This window comes from Rhineura floridana, chromosome 4 (assembly GCF_030035675.1).
Source record: "Rhineura floridana isolate rRhiFlo1 chromosome 4, rRhiFlo1.hap2, whole genome shotgun sequence".
Classification (NCBI taxonomy): domain Eukaryota; kingdom Metazoa; phylum Chordata; class Lepidosauria; order Squamata; family Rhineuridae; genus Rhineura; species Rhineura floridana.
In genome coordinates, this window is record NC_084483.1 from 95980806 (window position 1) to 95996970 (window position 16165).

The following is a 16165-nucleotide window of genomic DNA, read 5'->3' on the forward strand; positions in this document are numbered from 1 at the left end:
CCTTTTGTCTGTCCTGAATCTTCCAACATTCAGCTTCTTTGAATGTCCATGAGTTCTAGTATTATGAGAGAGGGAGAAGAACTTTTCTCTATCCACTTTCTCAATGCCATGCATAATTTTATACACTTCTATCATGTCTCCTCTGGCCCGCCTTTTCTCTAAACTAAAAAGCCCCAAATGCTGCAACCTTTCCTCGTAAGGGAGTCGCTCCATCCCCTTGATCATTCTGGTTGCCCTCTTCTGAACCTTTTCCAACTCTATAATATCCTTTTTGAGATGAGGCGACCAGAACTGTACACAGTATTCCAAATGCGGCCGCACCATAGATTTATACAACGGCATTATGATATCAGCTGTTTTATTTTCAATACCTTTCCTAATTATCGCTAGCATGGAATTTGCCTTTTTCACAGCTGCCGCACACTGGGTCGACATTTTCATTGTGCTGTCCACTACAACCCCGAGGTCTCTCTCCTGGTCGGTCACCGCCAGTTCAGACCCCGTGAGTGTATATGTGAAATTAAGATTTTTTGCTCCAATATGCATAATTTTACACTTGTTTATATTGAATTGCATTTGCCATTTTTCTGCCCATTCACTCAGTTTGGAGAGGTCTTTTTGGAGCTCCTCGCAATCCCTTTTTGTTTTAACAACCCTGAACAATTTAGTGTCATCAGCAAACTTGGCCACTTCACTGCTCACTCCTAATTCTAGGTCATTAATGAACAAGTTGAAAAGTACAGGTCCCAATACCGATCCTTGAGGGACTCCACTTTCTACAGCCCTCCATTGGGAAAACTGTCCGTTTATTCCTACTCTCTGCTTTCTGCTTCTTAACCAATTTCTTATCCACAAGAGGACCTCTCCTCTTATTCCATGACTGCTAAGCTTCCTCAGAAGCCTTTGGTGAGGTACCTTGTCAAACGCTTTTTGAAAGTCTAAGTACACTATGTCCACTGGATCACCTCTATCTATATGCTTGTTGACACTCTCAAAGAATTCTAATAGGTTACTGAGACAGGACTTTCCCTTGCAGAAGCCATGCTGGCTCTGCTTCAGCAAGGCTTGTTCTTCTATGTGCTTAGTTAATCTAGCTTTAATCATACTTTCTACCAGTTTTCCAGGGACAGAAGTTAAGCTAACTGGCCTGTAATTTCCGGGATCCCCTCTGGATCCCTTTTTGAAGATTGGCGTTACATTTGCCACTTTCCAGTCCTCAGGCACGGAGGAGGACCCAAGGGACAAGATACATATTTTAGTTAGCAGATCAGCAATTTCACCTTTGAGTTCTTTGAGAACTCTCGGGTGGATGCCATCCGGGCCCGGTGATTTGCCAGTTTTTATATTGTCCATTAAGCTTAGAACTTCCTCTCTCGTTACCACTATTTGTCTCAGTTCCTCAGAATCCCTTCCTGCAAATGTTAGTTCAGGTTCAGGGATCTGCCCTATATCTTCCACTGTGAAGACAGATGCAAAGAATTCATTTAGCTTCTCTGCAATCTCCTTATCGTTCTTTAGTACACCTTTGACTCCCTTATCATCCAAGGGTCCAATTGTCTCCCTAGATGGTCTCCTGCTTTGAATGTATTTATAGAATTTTTTGTTGTTGGTTTTTATGTTCTTAGCAATGTGCTCCTCAAATTCTTTTTTAGCATCCCTTATTGTCTTCTTGCATTTCTTTTGCCAGAGTTTGTGTTCTTTTTTATTTTCTTCATTTGGACAAGACTTCCATTTTTTGAAGGAAGACTTTTTGCCTCTGAGAGCTTCCTTGACTTTGCTCGTTAACCATGCTAGCATCTTCTTGGCCCTGGCGGTACCTTTTCTGATCTGCAGTATGCACTCCAGTTGAGCTTCTAATATAGTGTTTTGAAACAACTTCCAAGCATTTTCGAGTGATGTGACCCTCTGGACTTTGTTTTTCAGCTTTCTTTTTACCAATCCCCTCATTTTTGTGAAGTTTCCTCTTTTGAAGTCAAATGTGACCGTGTTGGATTTTCTTGGCAATTGGCCAGTTACATGTATGTTTAATTTAATAGCACTGTGGTCACTGCTCCCAATCGGTTCAACAACACTTACATCTTGCACCAGGTCCCGGTCCCCACTGAGGATTAAGTCCAGGGTTGCCGTCCCTCTGGTTGGTTCCATGACCAACTGGTCTAGGGAATAGTCATTTAGAATATCTAGAAACTTTGCTTCTTTGTCATGACTGGAACACATATGCGGCCAGTCTATGTCCGGGTAGTTGAAGTCACCCATTACTACCACATTTCCTAGTTTGGATGCTTCCTCAATTTCATATCTCATCTCAAGGTCTCCCTGAGCATTTTGATCAGGGGGACAATAGATCGTTCCCAGTATTAAGTCCCTCCTGGGGCATGGTATCACCACCCACAATGATTCTGTGGAGGAGTCTGCCTCTTTGGGGGTTTTGAGCTTGCTGGATTCAATGCCTTCTTTCACGTATAGAGCGACTCCGCCACCAATACGTCCTTCCCTGTCCTTCCGATATAGTTTATATCCAGGGATAACCATATCCCACTGGTTTTCTCCATTCCACCAGGTCTCCGTTATGCTCACTATATCAATGCTCTCCTCTAAGACCAAGCACTCCAGTTCTCCCATCTTGGTTCGCAGGCTCCTAGCATTAGCGTACAGTCACTTGTAAGCAGTGTCTCTCTTCAAGTGTCTTTGGCACTTGTGGTTAGGCCTGTGGTAATTTTGCTCTTCTGAATTTATATCCTGTGCCCCTGCTCTCACAATGCCTACTTCTAGGCCTACCCCTTTTAAAATTTCATCATTTCTTTGGTTTTTATCCCAGGGGGGAGGTTTATTCCGAACCGGACCTTTCTCAGCTCCTGTCAGGTTTCCCCCCTCAGTCAGTTTAAAAGCTGCTCTGCCACCTTTTTAATTTTAAGTGCCAGCAGTCTGGTTCCATTCTGGTTCAAGTGGAGCCCATCCCTTTTGTACAGGCCCGGCTTGTCCCAAAATGTTCCCCAGTGCCTAACAAATCCAAACCCTTCCACCCGACACCATCGTCTCATCCACGCATTGAGACTGCGAAGCTGGGCCTGTCTGGCTGGTCCTGCACGTGGAACTGGTAGCATTCCAGAGAAAGCCACCTTGGAGGTCCTGGCTTTCAGCATCCTACCTAGCAACCTAAATTTTGCTTCCAGGACCTCACGGCTGCATTTCCCCATGTCGTTGGTGCCAACGTTTCTTCATGACTCCTTCCCAGCACTGTCTACCAAACTATCTAAACGACGGGCGATATCCGCAACCTTCGCACCAGGCAGGCAAAACACCTTGCGGTCCACACGCCCATCACACACCCCACTGTCTATGTTCCTAATGATGGAATCACCCACTACAAGGATCTACAGCATGGCTGCCTAAAGAAACAGGTTTCCTTTACTGCAAGACTGTCTCTCAGGAATGTCAAGAATGAATTCATAACCCACAGACCTGAGACAAAATCAAAACGATAAGACAGGCCTGCACAACCGTTATTCTTCAAGCCAGCCATGATCTATCATCCAGAAATAGTGTGTGTCCCACCCCCATCAGAAGCTCAAATGAATCACCTGGTTTTGCTGCCTTCCTGGGACTGAAAAACCAAGAGGAGTGTTAACGACTGCACTCTACGTAGCTGGTATTGCATAGTGGGTCAAAGGTTGTGCCTAAGTCATGCAGTTAGAAGGGAGTAGGACATTTGGGGTACAGGTATGGCTACGGTTTAAGACATGCATGCTTCAGAATCAAGACTTATTGGATGTCACATTCTAAAACCAGGGGTGGGGAACTTGTGGTCTTCCAGATGTTGTTGACCTCAAACACCCTTATGGGACTCCTAATTCCAGTAAGTCCCAGCCAGAATGGTCGATGGTCAGGGAGGATGACAGGCATGGTCTGGCAACATCTGGAGGGCCACAGCTTCTCAAGCCCTTCTGTGCAGCTTAGCCTGTTCTTCCACCACCAATGTGGAAGCTTGCTATGTTTTTTCAATGATTAAACAAATACATGCTGTACACCTCAGAGGTTTCCCCCTCTATATTATTGCAACATATGTTCCAGGACTGAGCCCCAAGTCACAAATGAAGGCTGGCCCTCCCTGGGTGTGAGATGGGGGGGAGTTGATGTGCCCTATGTGGGGAACAGTTACAGCACTGGGGGCTGGAGAAAAGCTGCCCTGGAAGTGAGTACCTGTGCATCTGGGTGCTTGCTTGCTTACTCCTCTTGGTTGCTGTCTCTTGAGACAGCTGAAGTCCCTGGTAAGTACTGCAAGGACTGGAACCCCCTGCCTGACCCTGACTCACAGTCAATCTGGCAGCCTCTTTCATCAGCTCCTAGCTGGGTCTCAGGAGGCATAAAAGCCCAGCTGTCTTTGGGTGGTGGGTCTACCGCCAGTGAGATCACCATTGAAGGGGTGACACCAAAGGGGATTGGCCCTTAGGGACCAGGAGATTGGTAGTGGGGCGGGTGTATGGTGCATGTGTAGTTCCTGTGCAGGGTGAGAGCAGGGTCAGATAATTGGTCAGTTGCCTGCTTTGGATAGGGTTGTACTCCCTCTGAAGGAGTAGGTCTATAGTGTGGAGGTGTTCCTGGATCCATCTTTGTCGCTAGAGGCCCAGGTGACCTCAGTGGCTAGGAGTACCTTTTACCAGCTTCTGGACTAGGATAACCTGACCTCTGTTGTCCATGCATTGGTAACCTCCAGGCTGGATTACTGTAAGACTCTCTATGTGAGGCTGCCCTTGAGATTGGTCCGGAAGCTGCAGCTGGTGTAAAATGCAGCAACGAGACTGCTCAGTGGGGCAGGGTGTTGCCAACATGTCACCCTGCTGCTGAAAGAACTGGCAACCTATTAGCTACTAGGCTAAGTTCAAGGTTCTGGATATGGCCCTATACAGCTTGGGACCAGGATACCTGAAAGACCATCTTACTCCTTATATACTCAGTCGATCACTGTGCTCTCAGGTGAGGGCCTCCTGCAGATACCATCTTATCAGGAGGTCTGTACCACACAACATAGGAAGTGGACCTTTAGTGTAGTGGCACCTACCCTTTGGAATTCCCTCCTCTTAAATATTAGACAGGTGCCATCTCTTATCTTTTTGGTGCCTACTGAAGACTTTCCTCTTTCAACAAACCTTTTAAGTTGAGACCTTATGCCAGTCTGCATCTCTGTTGGAATTGATTTTTAATATGTTTTTAAAACTTAAAAAAAAATGTTTTAAAAGATGTTTTGTAATATATTTTAAATTCTGTTTTTATGATGTTTTAGAGTGTTTTTAGTGCTTTTGTTTGCCGCCCTGGGCTCCTTCTGAGAGAAAAGGCAGGATACAAATCAAATGAATGAATGAATGAAGTGCTGGCTGGAAGAACTACTGTGGTGACTCTTTAGCTATTCCTAAAATATCTCCATTTGCCACATGTGGGAATTAGGGTGGCTTCAAATATGCACTTATAATACCCCCAGCTGAGTCTTTCTGCATTTTCATTGTGCGCAGCTACTTTTCGGTGGCCCGTTATTCCAGGCGTGGTCCTCCGGCAATCACACCTTAGTATGTCAACTGGTGAATGCAGATGTCACTCTCACTCACAGTGGAGAAGGGAAATGTGGCTGGACACATGGTATGTGCACACCCAAAGTCACCATCCTGTGAGAAATAACAAGGGACACTTAAATAGTACATTTTCGCCAATAAAACAGATTCCTTTTTGGATGAATTTAAACCAGCTAATATGTGTTTTTCATTTTATTATGATCATCTCTGAAGGGCAAAGATTCTTTGCTTTTAATGGACTGTAAAATGATGATATATTCACACAGCTTATACACAAGCTTTCCACAATGGCATTTTTTTCCTCTTTCCACACCCTTCTACATTTTCAACCCACCTCTTGCTTACAGCAAGGAAGGGAGTCATAAAATATGTCCAATCACTTTTAAAGGTTTAAGAGTGTCTCTATGCCATACCTCCAGGCTTCTATATCCTCCTTTTGGAAGAGAAACCATGGCATGGCCTACTTTTGACTTCTGTGGTTTTTGAGAAGTTGTTCTTATTTATAGATTATTTTCTAGGCTTGGCACCACATCTGTGAACAATTCTGATTTCCAAAACTATGAAAGCCAGACATTGTAATATATTCAGTAATAGGCAAAAAAAACCCTTGCGGGTTAAGAACGTACCTATAGCCAAAAGATATTTCTACCAAACTTTTAAAAGCAGGGAAATTGGGCAGCTATAGTGAATGCACCAGGGGAGCAGGAGACCTGACCTCCTCTCTGAGATATTGGACTGCCCTACAAATTTGTCAAAATGCAAACACAATTTGAGTTGCTCTTTCACAACCTGTGAAAGAGCACTTCCTGTGTAGCTTGGAAGAAATTGGTAACATGTGCCTCTGAGCATATGATGAGTGGTGACAATACCTGCCATCTCCAAACATGGAGAATTACATTTTTGTAGATGTTCTTCTTACTTTGCTTCATTCCTGTGTTACTATTGTTTCTACAGAGAATTTAATCTAGAAAATTTTATTTCTCTCACTATTCATCCTAGAAATCTATGTCAAATTTATTTTTATTAATTTTAAAGTCTTTTTATTGGTCAGTGCCATATGGTGGTGAAGACAGCCTTTTGTGTTTCAAATTAGAGGTTATGTTCTATTTCTATTTTGGGTGCATTAACAGCTGAATCTGAAACTGCAGTTTGATGTAAAATCCGACTGATTACAATATGTTGCTACTTCAGCAATAACTCTAGCTGTTGGAAAAAACAAACTTAGCCTGCCCAAGATGCATGTTTTCAGCCTGCTATGTTTAAACCACTTCATTTAAGGAAGTGGTTGTTAACCATTTCCACTACCAGCACCCCTTGGATTTCCAAAATATGCTCTCGCACCCCCTGAAAAAATACTGTTCCTTTTTAATTTTATTTTATTTTAATGTGTTTTAGCCTAACTTAGCTAAGATAAATGAATTTTTAAAATCTCTTGAACAACGCCTCACACCACTAGAAAAAGTGTCTCGCACCCCCGGGGGTGCATTCACCCCAGGTTAAGAACCACTGATTTAAGGCAAGGTGGGCGTGGTCAATTAAAAACATAGAGCACACCTATATCCCTTTATATCCCACCCTTCCTCCCAGCAGGAGCCCAGGGTGGCAAACAGAAACGCTAAAAACACTTGAAAACATAATAAAAACAGACGTTAAAATACATTAAAACAAAATGTTAAACACATTTTTTTTAAAAGCTTTAAAAACATCTTTTTAAAATGGGTTAAAACATATTATTAAAAAAACACATATTAACAAACAATTCTAACACAGGTGCAGACTGGGATAGGTCTTAACATAAAAGGCTTGTTGGAAGAGTAAAATCTTCAAAAGGTGCCGAAAAAATAGCAGAGATGGTGCCTGCCTAATATTTAAGGGGAGAGAATTACACAGGGTAAGTGCCACCACACTAAAGGCCCATTGCCTATATTGTGCAGAACGAACCTCCTGATAAGATGGTATCTTCAGGAGGCCCTCACCTGCAGAGCGCAGTGATCAACTGGGTATATAAGGAGTAAGACGGTCTTTCAGGTATTCTGGTCCCAAGCTGTATAGGGCTTTGTACACCAAAACTAGAACCTTGAACTTGGCCCAGTAGCAAATAGGTAGCCAGTGCAATTCTTTCAGCAGCGGGGTGACATGTTGGCGATGCCCTGCCCCAGTGAGCAGTCTCGCCACCGCATTTTGTACCAGCTGCAGCTTCCGGACCAACCTCAAGGGCAGCCCCACATAGAGCACATTACAGTAATCCAGCCTGGAGGTTACCAATGCATGGACAACAGTGGTCAGGTTATCCCAGTCCAGAAACGGCCACAGCTGTCTTACCAGCTGAAGCTGGTAAAAGGCACTCCTAGCCATAGAGGTCACCTGGGCCTCTAGCAACAAAGATGGATCCAGGAGCACCCCCAGACTATGGACCTGCTCTTTCGGAGGGAGTACAACCCCATCCAAAGCGGGCAACTGAACAATTATCCGAACTCGGGAACCACCAACCCACAGTGTCTCTGTTTTGCTAGGATTCAGAGTCAGTTTATTGGCCCTCATCCAGCCCACCACCAAGTCCAGGCACCAGTCCAGGGCTTGCACGGCCTCTCCCAATTCAGATGTTACAGATAAATAGAGCTGGGTATCATCAGCATATTGCTGACACCTTGCCCCAAACCTCCTGATGACTGCTCCCAAGGGCTTCACAGAGATGTTAAACAGTATGGGGGACAAGATGGTACCCTGCGGCATCCCACAGCACAACTGCCAGGGGGCCGAAAGACAGTCACCCAATGCTATTCTCTGAGAGTGATCCTGGAGATAGGATCGGAACCACTGTAAAACAGTGCCTCCAATACTCATCTCACCAGGTCGGCCCAGAAGGATACCATGGTCAATGGTATTAAAAGCCACTGAGAGATCAAGTAAGAATAGCAGGGTAGCACTCTCCCTGTCCTTCTCCCAATAAAGGTCATCCATCAGGGCGACTAAGGACTTATTTTGACAAAGTCTCCTCCACCAATGTTTTTTGCTGAAGAATGAAGGCAGAAAAGGGAGACAACATACATTTCTTGTCAAGCACTGAGAAGCAGAAAAAACGGTTTTGTTTTGAAAAACTCTGAAAGAGGTGAGATGAGTCATTAAACATTACGCAAAGGAGATTAAGTACAAATAACAAAAGCAAATCCGTGCTTCCACAGCTAAATATTAATCTCATGCCATAAGAAGAAGAAAAGTATCAGCTTCTTTCTGGCTTTGATACAAACAAACTCAAGTTTGTGTCCTATTGCATCTTAAGATGTAGAGGAAGGGCTGTAGCTCAGTGGTAGACCATCTGCTTTGCATGCAGAAGGTCCCAGGTTCACTTCCTGGCATCTCCAGATACAGCTGGGACAGATGCCTGTCTGAAATCTTCAAGAGCTGCTGCTATGCAGCACTATAGACAATACTGAGCGATACGGACCAATGGTCTGACTATGTCTAAGGCAGCTTTCCATGTTTCCAAGATTACAAGTCTCTGTGAAGGAAGGAAGTACCCCCATTCATCCAAACAGAATTCATTGATTATAGGTTGGCTCCAGAGTTGCTTTGAGCAGAACTCCACACAAGGGACACTTGTGCAAGAGTTGGCGTGGGGAACCTGTGGCTCTCTAGATGTTGCTGGACTCCAACTCCCATCAACCCCAGCCAGCCAATGGTCAGCAGTAATGGGAGCTCTAGTCCAACCATATCTGGTGACCCATATATTCACTGTCCTTGCACTAGAGGAAGGAAAGATGTGAATTTCATCAATTACTCCTTCCCCCTGCAGCCTCTTGTGTCCTCTGAAAAGAAAGTTGGGAGACTCTGAAAAAGGGAGGGAGGTGTCTTAGGGGACTACAGACACCCTTTGTTCAGTGAAGGAGGGACACTGTGGAACCAACCCTATCTTTTTAAAAATGTGTATCTGATCTTAAGTCCCAAAGGAACCATCAAGATGCTTCACAAAGCAACATTAAAACTACAGTCTTAAAAAAAATCTATGTACAAAAAACTGTAAAACAACACAGCATACATTATAAATTAGATGGAGGGGAATCAATTTGACAATATATCAAAGGTCCTCAAGGAGAATGCTATGAGTTAGAAGGCCTTGCTCCTTATAGTTCCTCACCTTACTTCGGAAGGCAGAATGCCTCGGAGCAAAGGCTCCTGTAAAGACATGAGCACTCTGATTCATTTAGAATATACTCATAAAAGGTTACTGAAAGAATCATAAAAGGTTACAGCGGCAGGAGGAGGAGGAGATATTCTTTGCATTTTTCTTGCCCAGATGCTGGCCTGTTCTGCAGTGGTAGATGAGAATATTGTGGAAAAAAACTGAAATAAAAGAATGAACTGCATGAATGTCTATGATGATCAGCAATGTGTATTTATTATATTGACTCACAAAAGAAAGCATTTCCTCATAGAATAGAGATACCCTTTAATTTTTCCTCTGGTCCTTGTCTCTGGAATTGCCATATTTTGGTCACTCACTTTTTATAGAGCATGCAGATTATGAAAATGACATCACATTGTTGCAGTGCAGTGTTCCTCTTGTTTTTCTTTCAAAATGGACTATTTCATTACATTTCTTAAAAAACTGCAAATATGCAGCTCCAGTACCAGACTGTCTAGCATGGATAGACAAAGCACAATGGAGGGTTTACAGGGCTCCTGTACATTTATTTGAATGTTCCCTTTTTTCAGGTTGTGGCCATCACATTGTTTCCCGTTGATAGTGGCTGGAGAATAGTGTGGCATAATTTCTAAATTGCCCCATTATCAAATTCTGGTCTCATGAGGTGGAGAAGGCTCTAGTCTATTCGTATGTTTTCACTATAAAAATGTAAAGATTTTGTTTTTAAGGAAACCAGTAATTAAAAGCTTCTCTTTGGCCCTGCGAAGAGCTGGTATAGCACAGTGGGGAGGAGAGCCTGGCTGGGAGTCCAGAGTCTGTGAGTTCAAATCCCCGCTCGTGTCTCCTGGGTGTCAAGGGCCAGCTAAAGATTACCTCCACAGTGAGTGGCTCGGGGGTTACATGCCCTGCCACCTGTGCAGCCGGGGGTAAGCTGCATAGTCCCAAGGAACCCAGTTGCCCCCCAGCTGGAAGGGGCTTGTGCAGCTGTGGCAAGCTGAGCAGGCCCTAGCCAGCTGGGGAGGACTAGCCTCAGAGGGAGGCAATGGTAAACCCCCTCTGAATACTGCTTACCATGAAACCCCTATTTATAGTAACACCATATGTCAGGATCGACTTGAAGGCAGTCCACTTCCATTTTTTGGCCCTCCAGGAACAGAAACTGACAAGTGATGCAATTAAGTCTGGTTATTAAAAAGCAGTTAAAAGGATATTCATTATCCCACTACAACACTTAACAGGAGGAAAATATAATGGGCAGAGTGTGCAAACAAGAAACGTTAATTAACATTGAAAAAGACCTTTTTGAATGAGACTTTCTTATAAGTGTATGTTAGAGAAGGATCTCAGCCAGGGGGATGGATGTTGCTGGATAATACAGCACTATATGAAGTGTGTGGAGCCTGCATTTTAATTCCACTTCTAACTATGGAAGATCAATGCCTCAGCAGCATTAAAGGGTAATAATGTGGAAGAAATTTTTGAAAACAGCTGCACCTTTGGTCATCATGTTGAAGATGCACCTTTTTACCCCGACTTTTGACACTTGAGATATGTATACAGTATATATTTAGGACCCACCCTATTCTTATGGTTGTAATTTACTTTAAATTGTTTTAATTTTGTATTTTAAATTATTGTGACCTGCCCAGGGACCTTACGGCAAAGAGTGGGTAATAAATCAAACTCATCATCACCTGTGATAGTGTGGGATAAATGTCAGAGCTACCAAAATATAAGGATGGCCAAAACTGACAGCTTTAGTTTCTCTCAGTTTCTCATTTTTCCAAACTTCGATCCTCTACATTTCCACATCAGTTTGCAATTTTTTAAAAATAAAACACCCTCCTTAAAACTGATTAGCATTCTGGTGTGAATTTCTTCTAATATACACATTTTATTTATTTTATTTATTTATTTTATTTTATTTATATACCGCCCTAAGCCCAAGGGCTCTCTGGGCGGTGTACATAAAATAAAACAGTCAGGAATATATAAATACAATAATACAATAAAATCAAGCCAACAAAGGTAAACAAAAATAATCAAACAGCAGCAAAATACAACAATACATATAATAAAACGCATTAAAATGCCTGGGAATATAAAAAGGTTTTCACCTGGCGCCGAAAAGATAGCAGCGTCGGCGCCAGGCGCACCTCATTCATATGCATTTTATATGCACATTTGCAAAATAGATACATTTTTGCAAAACAATTTCCACATATATATTGTGTTTATTCTGCTATTTTCACTAATATATTCATTTGTTTGCATACTTTAGCCAAATGTATGCATTTTTGTACACAATGGGGTGTTTTCAACTAATTCCTACCCAGAGGAGACTCACTGAAATTAATGAAGCTAAATTAGTTATATCTATTAATGGGTCTGCTCTGAGTAGTATTAGCATTGAATACCACCCTTTACGTGGCCGAAAAATTGCACTGCAAAATTTGAAGTGTGAATTTCGAATGACAGTTATGTTTTGGTTCACATACAGTTTCAGAAAGTGTAGATTATACAGGTTCACCTTTAAATGCTACCTGAATCGAATGTCTGCCCCATCCTTACCAGAATGTAACTTTTTTCACCCTTTTATGCAACAGAAGAAAGCCAAAATAGAGCAACCAAATGAAAATGATTATAGTGAATAAAGAATAATCCAGAATGAGATAGGAGCATTTTTCAGCCATGTGTGTTTCATTACAAGTGATCAAAGAATGACATGGAATACATAGGAGGGAAATAAACCCACAAGGTCTTTGACTGATTAAATTTGCCCTAAATCTAGCAGTTTGACTGCTTTTAATAGTTTAAAATTTATATGGATGAAAGCATACACTTTAAAAGTACATAAGGTTGGGTTTTGTTTGTATTATTTTTTGAGCAGTGCTGTGGGGGAAGCTTTTGCAGATGCAGCTAGACAAAAGCTGTTCATAAGCTCATTAAGGCTGCAGTCCCTATACTCAAGTACCTGGGAGGAAGTCCTATTGCATGGAGTTTGCTTCTGAGTAGACATGTATAGGATTGCAATGTTGGGAGCCTTGCTGCATTGATCAATGTAGTAACTTCTTAGTGAAGAATGTTTTCAAGAATTATAAATTATAATTCACTAATAGAGAAAAAACCTTGCGGGTTAAGAACATACCTACAGCCAACAGATATTTGCATGCTTATTGAGTTCAGTGGGATTTACTCCCCTGCAATCATGCTTAGGATAGGTAAAACTGACCATGGGGAGGGAGGCCTGGAGTGGGCAGGGGAGGAGGAAGAAGGAAGAGGGGAGGAGAAGAAGAAGAAAGAAGGAAGAGAGAGGAGAGGGGAAGTAGGGGAAAAGCAGGTCTGATCACTTGCATGTGTATTGAGTTCAGTGGGATTTACTCCCGTGCAGTCATGGCTAAAATAGGTAAAACTGACCATGGAGGAGGGGGGAAGGAAGAGTAGAGGGAAGGAGGACGGGGGAAGAGGAGGGCAGAAGGAGGGGGAGGGAAAGGAGGGGATTGGAAGGGGAGGGGAGGGGTGAAGGAAGGGGAAGGAGGAGGAGGGCAGGGCAGGTTTGACCATTTGCATGCTTATTGAGTTCAATGGGATTTACTCCCGTGCAATCATGCTTGAAAATGAAATGGATTGCCTTCAAGTCGATTCTGACATTGTAAACGGTATCATTCTTTTTCAGGGTTTCCCCCACCTTTTTATTCCACAGCAGGCAGATCTAGCCTCCAACCCAAATTTAAACCAAAGTTGTCACTGGCCACATCCGCACCAGACCTTTATTTCACTTTACACAGTCAGGGCTTCTCCCAAAGTATCCTGGGAAGTGTAGTTAGTGAACGGTGTTGAGAGTTGCTAGGAGATGCACTGTTCCCCTCACAGAGCTTCAATCAGAGTGGCTGACTTAAACCACTCTGGCCACTGGAGCTCTGTCAGGGAAAGAGGAGTCTCCTCTTAGCACCCTTCACAAACTATACTTCCAAGGATTCTTTGGGGGAAGCCAGGACTGTCTAAAGTGAAATAAAGGTCTGGGGTGGGTGTGGCCCCTGATTAGCCAAGCCAAGCAGCTGTAGGTCTGGCTTTTAGAACAGTTGGTTCTTACTGAGCATGTCTGGCCCTATCACTGAGTTCAATTCTAAATTTCTTAAATTGATTAAACATCAGCCATGCTTTTTTTTTTTACTTTTAAACTGCAGAAGGTGAAGGTCAGGGTATGGTGCAAGGTCAGTAATAGGATTACAGGTACTCTGTGAACATGGCTGAGTTTTAATTACTTTTTACAGATGATGAGAACTCTGACAGAAAAAAGTCCAACAGGGGTCTGTTTTCTCTCTCTCTCTTGTTACACTTGTAACTCTCGATTCTCTCTGACTGTTTTGTGTATTGCCATGAAAATTTAGAGGGTTATTAAACAAGCATTTCTGAGTTCAAGACTGTATGTTTTGTAAGGTTTTGTTTTGAAATGAGTTATGGGAAGCATTGGAATGGCATGGGGGATATTTTCGATTTAACATTGCAGAATGCGAGAAATCCATGCTGACTATAGTATACAGCCACTCTCGTGGCTGTATAATAAATATTTAGAGTATGTTGTTTTTAACAAGGCATATATTACTGGGCCCTGCTCTAAAGTTACATGGAATGGGCCATATAATAAATACTCAGAAATTGCATGTTCTGCAGATTACAAGGTGGTAATTATATCTGCAGTCACCAAATGCACAGGCAGTGATTAGTGGGATACCAGAAATTTTGAATCACCAGGTTTCACGTTAGGAAGAGCCACTTAATTATCTGACTCTTATGTTGCCCATGGATACCCTATAATTACCAGCACTTTAGTATAGCCCTACTGAAAGGATAAGCTTGTTGAGTAAGATGTGGACTCTTCAAATGCATTTGATCTTTTAATGGCTATGTATTGAAATCCACATGAAGCAGTTCCATTATTAATTCTTTGAGGAGCCAGAATGAACCTAGCTTTCAGCATCTGCTGAATTAATTGCAAGAATTGTCCATTTCAGAGGGAATCAAATCACAAAAGACCAAAATTGTATCTGGATCAACTATGCTAGAGGGGACAAAAGTTCATACAACACAATCCCAACTATTTCTAAAGAGGAAATTCATTTTTTTAAATTAAAAACAAAAGAGGTGGTATTCATTGCTAGTTCTGTTCAGAGTAATCAACATGACTAACTTAGGATCATTAATGTTGGTGGGTCACCTCTGAGAAGGACTTAGCTGAATACAACCCCAATTTTTTTGGGGGGGGGCTTTCAAATAAATATGCAATTACTAATTTTTGTATATAGAGGCAAGGTACTTATAAAAATGCATTTTCAAATATGACTGTAACAGAACATAATATGCAAAACATATGTTCTGCCCTTGAGAAATGGCTTTTCATCCCTTCATTTTAGAAATTTAGCACTGGGTAGATGTCATCTTCCTACTACAGTCATATTTCCTTCCTTTTATTTATAAGCTTTTTTCCTCAATACAACACAGTTTTTAGGATGGTTTGGACTGCAATCTGAAACATTTTTACTTGGGGGGAGGAGAGAGAGAGAGAGAGAGAGGTTTCCTGACAGATATTTGTCTCCCAAATATGAAACCTGTGTGGAGACCAGACCTCTGACGCAGACATTGTGGAATGAGATGTTTGCTTTTTCAGGCTTAATGGTGATCTCATTCGCAACCCATTTAATCAAAATGATGCAGATGGAAGATGGGTTTTGCTTCCTTTTTATCCTTTTTTTTGCTATTTTGTTTCTATTTATACATTTTGTGTGCTATTAAAAAATAGCATAGGAAATTACATTAAATTAAAGGAAATTGAATTAAGCAAAAGAAAATGAAATTAAGCAAACCTGCTTCACTGATGCTAGGCACTTGACTTAAACCAGGCTTGGGATTCTAAATGTCTCAGGCACCCCTGACATAAGCAGAGTATTAAGGACCCATAATCATGATATCTGTAGAAAATTGTATTATTTTCTCTGCCTCATTACTTCTTATTTCTTGTCTCACATTCAGACCAGATGAAAGTGCCTGGATGGGTACCATCTCACATTCAGGGAAGTAACAAAAAAAGTGATTAGGCAAAAAACAATTCTGAGTTGTGCACCTCCAGATAATGTGCAAAGCGGAAACTTGCCACATCTTGACACTGAAGAGATGCACAATTTCCCTGTCTGTGTCTTATCCAGAAGTCACCCACACATCCATTTTTGCTCAGAGCTTGGAAGTAACTCATTAGAAATAACGAGTTACTTGTAATTTGTTACTATTTTGCATAACGAGTGGGTAACTTTGTTACATTTTGTATGTAACAGAACGAGTGGTAATTTCATTACTTTTGAGCTGCAAATGTAACTTTTTTGCGTTACATTTGGACGTTACTGGGGGGGAAAGCAGGGGAAATCATCTGCTGCTGTGATTGGTGGAATGGTGGAGGAAAGAT